Below are 6,689 nucleotides of genomic sequence, written 5' to 3'. Positions count from 1 at the left end.
TCTCTTAGCCTATCTCAATAGCCTTCTACATGGTCTCTGTGTTTGCTCCCCTCCAGCAAGCAGAGTGATCTTTTAAGAGTCAAGGTCAGGTCATGTTCTTTCTCCGAACAAACCCTATAAATGTCCTTCCATATCATCTGAACTAAAAACTTTCTGGCTATCCTTCTGGTATTATCACTTGCTACTCTCCTTCCTACTCTTCTGCATCTGTCACAGTGACCTCCTTGTTGTTCTTTCTGCATTCCAAGCCCACTCTACCCCAGGGCCTTTGCACTTGCTCTTCTTTATATTGGAAGAATGTTTCCCCAAGATAACTGCAGAATTTGCCCCTTCGTGTTATTTATACTTCTGTCCAAATGTCTCCTCATTGGAGAAGTCTTCCCTGATCCAACCAATCACTACCCTCTCTAAGAATAGCCCCACCCCATCCCTCCTGGGCTTTTACCTACTTTTTTGGCAGTACTCTGTGCCTTCAGATGTTATAACATACAACTTAAATTTATATATATGCATATATGAAATATTTGAAAAATAATTTTGGGCTCATTGTCTCCCTCCCATCCCAATATCCTGACTAAAATGAGAATTCTATGAGAGCAGCTTTGTTTTGTTCACTGTCACACACCATTCACATAATAGGTATTTAAACAATTATTGGGCAGATCACCACCCAAAGCTCTTCTAGTTTCATCGATTCTCCCAAGGGTTACCTGAGCAATATGGAACCGAGGTTTATGCGTTAGATATACTTCAAAACATCTGGCTTTGAAATAATAAACCTTAGTCATAACTCAGAGGAATTTGCCCCAGTGAGTAAAAGTCAGTTGCTTCTTAACAGAACTTCCTTCAGTCTACTGGGTCTCACAGCTTTGGCTTTGACAGTCTCCCTCTTAACACCCCACTCTGCTCTCTCTCACTGGATGTTAACTTTGCCCTGCTATGTCTTAGTCAGGGCATCATCACACTTGAAATTCTGTTCACTGGTCTGCCTAAGAAAAGCCATTATTATATCTTCTGAACAACGGCATCATATCCTATAACAGGTTGCTGGGAGCAAGAAAATCAAAGACTCAAGAATGGTTTGCTTCTTTCTTTGCTCATATTCCCCTCCCCCCCGATATTTAAATGTTTCCTATTTTATAAAATCAAGAAGATTTATAGAAATAAAGTTTACTAACTTCAATACTATTGTACAAAGTTATTGTCTCTGAAAATCATATCCTGCTTGTACCACAATGTACCACATGTACCACAATGAAGCCTATACTCAGGACCAGTCCTCACATGTAATTATGTAGGGGCAAAGAGTGTATCAGAAAAGATTGAATGTTGCAGGCATGGGAAATAAATTGACCTCTACTCAAATTACTGCCATGGCTACACAGAGAGAAGGACCTGCATCTGTTTCACATTGTAAATGCTTGAGGTGCCCAGAGGAGCACGGCAAAGCCAGGGAATGGCCAGTAAGCATTGAGTTGAGGGTGCTGAGGCAGTCCATGGTCACTTGTGCAATAGTACTGTTAAAAGAGTGATTAGTGCTTGGTGTTTAACTTACCATTCATATTTCACATAATTCTGAATATGTTTTGCAGTTTAATTCAAATAACCCACTTCTAGCTATTGAAAATAAAATGAAATAACTAATTTCCTATTAGACTTCAAGCTCCTTAGAGGCAAAGAGTTTGTCTTATTCACAGCCACAGAAACATAAAATTGCAATACTGGCTGTGACCTTAGAGGTCAACTACTTCTAATTTAGCCACCTTAAATAACTAGATAATACAACCTATCACAGTTGCATTAGGGTTTTTCATTTGTAATTACAATCCCATCTCACACTTGAGAATTTCAAACTTAAACTCCAGCCTGAATCTTTGGCAAGTAGGTTTAACTGAAATGATGGAATAGCTTTTGTTGTAGCCAAACAGGACCGGAAGCAAGGTAGCAAGGTCAGCTTGCAGCAGCAACCCCCTGCCTCCCCCCAACCCCAAGAAGTGCCTAACTCCATTCACAGCTAGGAGGCCATGGTCTGCTTGAATAGAAATGAATTTACATGACCCTCATAGGGATTTTCTCAAGCCTGGTTCTTGTGAGAAAACTATCAGTGCTATTAAAATGCATAAAGCTAACTCAACACTCTTACAAGAAAGAGGAATGTAGAGTATCACCACACAGCGCTGTAAGAAATGGCTCTGGCAGGGCAGATCAGGGATCATATTCTGTCCTGGAGGTGGAGGCGGTGGGTAGGCAGGAACTTCAAAAGCAGAGTGTTATGTCAAAAGGGGTGCCACATCGGAAAGTCAGGAGACAAACGACTGCTCCTTGCTTTCCGATGAGAGTTCTCATCTAAAACCCAAAAAGGTTCACAGAGAAAATCTGGACCCACACAAGAAGGTTCTGCAATGTTGTTAGAAAAATTAGCTTGGTCCCTTTAGCCATTTCAGCTTTCTGTACAGACATTCAAAATGGGGCCTTTTAAAACTCTGCCCTCAAATGAAGGTGATATCTGCCAACACTTTGGCTGATATCACAAGACTCCCAGGGCAACGCTTCACTGCTTCCTCAGCATATGCCAGTGCCCATTTTACAGGGGGGATTTATGATCCTTCCCTCAGTAGAGCGAGCCAAAGTTTTATAATATTCATTAAAAATCAGCACCACATGTAATAATATGGAATACTGCCTGTACACAAGGGGTCCGAGTTATAGGTGTTTAGGGAAACGTGGCAGAATTTCCTGGCCTTGGCAGGGGTAAAGTTGCAGGCACCAGCAGTACACCAACACAATCTCCTTTTATTGCAAATGTTCCTTCAGTCTAAGTCCTAATTACTTTCTTTAAAATTCTAAACACTATCAAGTTTTCTTCGGACAGGGAGCAGTGGCCTCAACGCGCAGCAGCACCACTGGCAGCCTCCAGGCTGGAACCCAGGAGGTGTTGGGGCTGAGGCTGGGAAGCTTGGCTTTTCAGTTATGCTTGGCAATTTCTCTCGCCCCTTCTAAAACCCCGGCGTGGGGGCTAAGGGCTCGCGCAGTGGGACGGGCCAGCGCCTCCAGGGAAGGATTCAAACCTCAACCTCGCTGTTAGGTCAGGAGCTACTACTCTTTCCCTACCCAAGAGGGGGCCGGGTCTGCTTTGTGGAGGCCCGTCGAGAGCCTTTTCCAGCCGCTCCTGGGAAACAAACACAACGAGGAATCCGCAGGTCTGAGGTCTGGCTCCCCTTCCCGGGTGCAGTGCCCTGGGCTCAGCCTCCTCCCCCACGTGCCACCCCAGCTCCCACCACTCCCCGTACCCCACTAGCCCCCCGTCCTTGTCCTTCCAGATCCCTCGAATCCCAGGCACGGCCGGACCGAGCCAGGCGGTCGGCGGGGCGCGGAGCGGGGGCTCTCCGGGCCGCGAGGCCGCACAAAGCGGGCAGAGCAGCGGCGGCGGCGGCGAGAGGCGCGCCCCCTCCCGCGAGCCGGCGGAGCGCGCGCGCTCGCCCCCGCCCGCGCCCCAGCCCCCGGAGCGCCATTCGCGGAGCGGCTTACGCTAGTCGCCGGGCGTACGGCGCCCAGCGGCCGGGGAGGTGCGCTGCCCGGCTCCCGTAAAGTTATTGTGAATGGGGAGCGGGTGACGTCAGCGCCGAATGTCAACAATGTAGCGATTGAGAGTGTGGGCGTTCCGGGGAGAGCGCAAGCCGCGCGGCGCGGAGCAAACAGCGCCGAGCCGCCGCCGCCTTAGCAGCAGCAGCAGCAGCAGCAGGAGCCGCAGGAGCCGCAGCAGCAGCAGCAGCAGGAGCAGCAGCAGCAGCAGCAGCAGCACGGCCCGTGCACGCCCGGGCTGCGGGCTCAGTAGCGCTAACGCGAGCGCCCGCCGCCGCCCTCGCCACCCCGCCTGCCCAGTCCCGCTGCGGCCGGGCTCGGGCTTTCTCCCCGGCCTCCCCTCGACCCGTCCCCTCCCCCTTCCCGGCACACTCGGGGGGCTGGGAACTAGCTGCCATGTGATGCGCGTCTTCTCCGCGAGCTTTCGGTGACCCCCGAACCGCCCACCGCGCCGGCTGCCGGGAGGGGTCTGCGGGCTGGGAAGACGCGGGGAAGTGGAGGTGCAGAAGGACGCAAAGTTCTCTGGCGAGGTGAGTCCCCGACCCCGGGCCGGGGCGGCGGGGCAAGTTTGCGAGGGGGGGGGGGAGAGCGGGCGCGCGGGGCAGGCGGGGAGGCGCGGGGAAGCGGCGCGGGAAGGGAGGCGCGGGGCCCGGCGCGCAGCCTCCCGCCGAGCCCTGCCCGCTTTTATGGCATTTTTCTAGGAACGCGGAGGGGCTGGGCGCCGAGTCGGCGATCGCGCCGCGGCGAGTGGGAGCTCCCTCGCCGGGCTGCTGACGGCGGGCGAGGCGGCATTGTATTTTGCTCGCGTCGACGGGTGTTTTGGAACAGCAGGGGGAGGAGGAGCAGAGGGTAATAAGTCAGGCGTGGGGAGGGCGGGCGAAAGGGAGGCGCGCGTCCGCGCGAGCGGGAGCAGCTGTCAGACCCACGGCCCTGCTCCCGACTCCGCGAGACCCGGGCGCCCGGCCCGGGATCCCTGCGCCAGGCCGGGCGGCCTCGTGCCTGCCCGCGGCGGCTGCGCCCGACCCTGCCCCGCTGGGAAAGCGACCACCGCGCCTTGGCACGCACTTGGCCGGCGCGCAGGGTGGCTCCGATCGCGGGACGAGTGGGGCATCAAAGCCCAAGTTTAGGGTCCCGGAAGGAACCAGGCTGGGCGGCTTGGGGTTCAGAGCTGCCACTGCGCCCCGGGTGGAATTCCTGCTAGCCAGGGACCGGGGTGTCGGAATGCGTCCGGGGAGCTCACCCCCAAGGACCGGTGGCTCGCCCGTTCCCCCAAGATCCTGCGTGAAATCAGAGTGAACACACACTTACACACGCACACACACACCCTGTCCTGCCTTCCTAGGAGTCTTAAAGCCCCACCTAGGAGTTTAACCAAGGGATACCTCGCCGCCTTCCCAAGCCGGGCGCCCCGTCGGGCTGGAAAGGGTCGTTCTCAGACTCGACGTGTGTGGGGAGGGGGCGCAGGGGAGGCGGGGTGCCCCGGCGCCCCGCGCCGGCGGAGAGGGCGTCGGGCGGCGCTCACGGACTGCCCCAGCTGCCCGCGTGAGGGGCCTCGCGCGGGCATCGCCGCGACCTCTCTCCGGCCGAGGGTTTGCGGGAATTCGCACCGCGGGAGGAAGCCGGCGGGACCCGTGTTCGTGCGCGAAAGGGGTCGCGCACCCCAGGTTTCGAGGGCTCGCGGAGCCCTCTATCCTGTCCCATGTAGGCGAGTTTGACAACTTGGAGGAAGTTCGGGGCGGCTGTCGGGACCGGGGTGGCAGAGGCTCCCGAAGGCGCGCTGGGGAGCTCGCCCGCCGCGGCCCTCCGCGTCCCCCCCGGGGAAGAAGCGGGGCGAGGGCACCGGGTCCCCGCGGAGCCTCAGCGCCTGGCGGGACCGCGGGTGTCGAGACGCGGCTTTCCTCGGTGTTCACCTTCCCTGTCTAGTGCTGCCGTCTCTCACTCTGTGTAAATTTCAACTGTTGAGTGTATTTAACTAAAAAGGGTAATTACTTTAGATAAAAATCCTTTCCTGCCTAGTGGGAACCTTGGCGGAGATGATGCCTAATGAGATATTTTGCTTTTGTCTGTTTAGAGTAAAATTAGAGATGTTAACTCTGATAACGGTTTTCTCAGATCATTAAAATGTAACATGTAGGAAAGGCATGTCGAGCTGCTAAGGCTCTAGCTGACATGAAAAAAGCTGAGAATGAAAGGTTGCCACTTCTTGGGTGGAGAGGACTATTTTGCTAAGGCATCGGACGTCTTGCTTAAAATGTGAGCATGCCCCACCCTCCTTTCTCAGGCAGCTCGAGAGTAAACGGCATTCTTCATTCTTGCAGGTAATAATAAATGTGAGTCAAAATGACATCTTGCTAGAATTAGTCTTTAGTCTGTAAGAGAAATTGCTAAATTACAGTGTTGCATTCAGACTGCTCCAGTGAAAGGTCTGTCAGCATTTCCATTATAAATGCAGTTTTTCAGGAGTTTATAATTTCACCACAAAACTTTGAGTGGCTGAAATGTTTTTCCCTTCTAGTGTTGTGGTTTAAAAATGCATTGATTGCTCACTCCCATCCCATTTGCAGTTTCTAAACTGGACTATCATTCGAGTGGGGGGATCCCAGAAATGGAACATGCAATCATGGAATAAAGCACTTTTATTACAACATACTTTATTTGTGCAGAGCAGCATTTTCATTTTGGATTTTGGAAGCCTTCGGGCTTTCTGTTGGTAATCATGAATGAGTTAATTCTTTGATATCGGTTGATTCTGCAGGTTGATTGAAATGTCAGCGCTACCTATTTTCAGCCAGGATTGTATGTTAAAACATTCTCATATATGTACATGTCTGAACTAATAGCTATATGATGAACATTCTTGTTATTTTTCAGTTCTTTGTATATTGCATATGAGGATCTGCCATAACGATGAAGGAGTAGGGCAAAAAGGGAGGCAAGGAAGGAATTGTGAGCCCCACCCCCAACCCCCACCCCCAGTTCACTTTTTAGTATTACTAGTGCCTGGGAGAAAGCATTTGTATTGAATTATGTTTTTGACTCAGTGTCTTCAGGCAAGTCCCTTCCAGTCACTCACCTCTGGCTGTTGTGTGAGGGGCTTAATTATTTGC

General features: G+C 52.7%; 1 protein-coding gene across 2 annotated transcripts in view; it reads left to right on the top strand.

Moving 5' to 3' along the window:
• Positions 1 to 3,869: 3,869 nt before the first annotated feature.
• The window catches only part of BACH2 (BTB domain and CNC homolog 2), a 338,428-nt gene continuing 335,608 nt past the window's right edge, over positions 3,870 to 6,689 (top strand). For both annotated transcript variants that reach the window (XM_054699033.1, XM_037520113.2), the window contains exon 1: positions 3,870 to 4,112. The gene's annotated coding sequence lies outside the window, so the exon portion shown is untranslated. The remainder of the gene's footprint in view (positions 4,113 to 6,689) is intronic.

The sequence above is a fragment of the Talpa occidentalis genome, unplaced genomic scaffold, assembly GCF_014898055.3.
Source record: "Talpa occidentalis isolate TD23 unplaced genomic scaffold, MPIMG_talOcc4v2.1 talOcc4.2, whole genome shotgun sequence".
NCBI classification, from domain to species: domain Eukaryota; kingdom Metazoa; phylum Chordata; class Mammalia; order Eulipotyphla; family Talpidae; genus Talpa; species Talpa occidentalis.
The sequence above is the reverse complement of the archived record's forward strand: the minus strand, read 5'-3'. Positions and strand labels throughout refer to the sequence as shown.